Raw genomic sequence first — 778 nt, forward strand, 5'->3', positions numbered from 1 at the left:
AGAGCTACAATTAGAGGACAAACAGATGCGGGAGGATTCTGGATTATGTATAAAGTGTGACGATACAAGATTTTAATGCTTTTTACTGAGGGTCAGCACTAGGATCTGTGCACTAGGTTCGTAGATTAAAATCACTACGAAGGGAGTAATAATTTTGCTAAAGAAGATCACTTACTCACCCAGACCTTTTCCTCTGTGGAAGATAAATAACTTTTATGATGATTATTAGAGAAGCACAGATATTACGTCCAATAATCGTTATCAGCCGATAAAAGCAATTTTTCAGACTATAGGACAATAGTTTGGAAAGAGCTGATGATCTGGATCAATATATACCGTCAATGAAAAGAGGAAAGGAAAATGCAATGAAATTGTGCTCTTTATATTGAAAATGTTAAGAAACATCACCTGTTTGATGTTAAATATCAATAGTCATTATATGAAAAAATAACATTAAGAAAGCGAAGTTATAATTTAATAAATAAAATATTCATTTGATCTTCCGAATTTAGTTAATGTGTGTTAATATAACCACTATACTATCTGTATCGGTGGAGAAATGTAGTATCGGTGCATGTCTAATCATTATCATTTTGATCTTAAAACACACTCATGGTATAGATAAGAACATAGATCTTGTACAGTATCTTGTGGTTTTGAAATAAGGTTAATAAAGTTTATTACAATTTTTAGTTGAACTATTCCATAATCAAACATCACAAACATTAAAGTAATAATTAATCCAAAACACACCACAGAAAACACATTGAAGTCGATT

The sequence above is a fragment of the Triplophysa dalaica genome, chromosome 3, assembly GCF_015846415.1.
Source record: "Triplophysa dalaica isolate WHDGS20190420 chromosome 3, ASM1584641v1, whole genome shotgun sequence".
Taxonomy (NCBI): domain Eukaryota; kingdom Metazoa; phylum Chordata; class Actinopteri; order Cypriniformes; family Nemacheilidae; genus Triplophysa; species Triplophysa dalaica.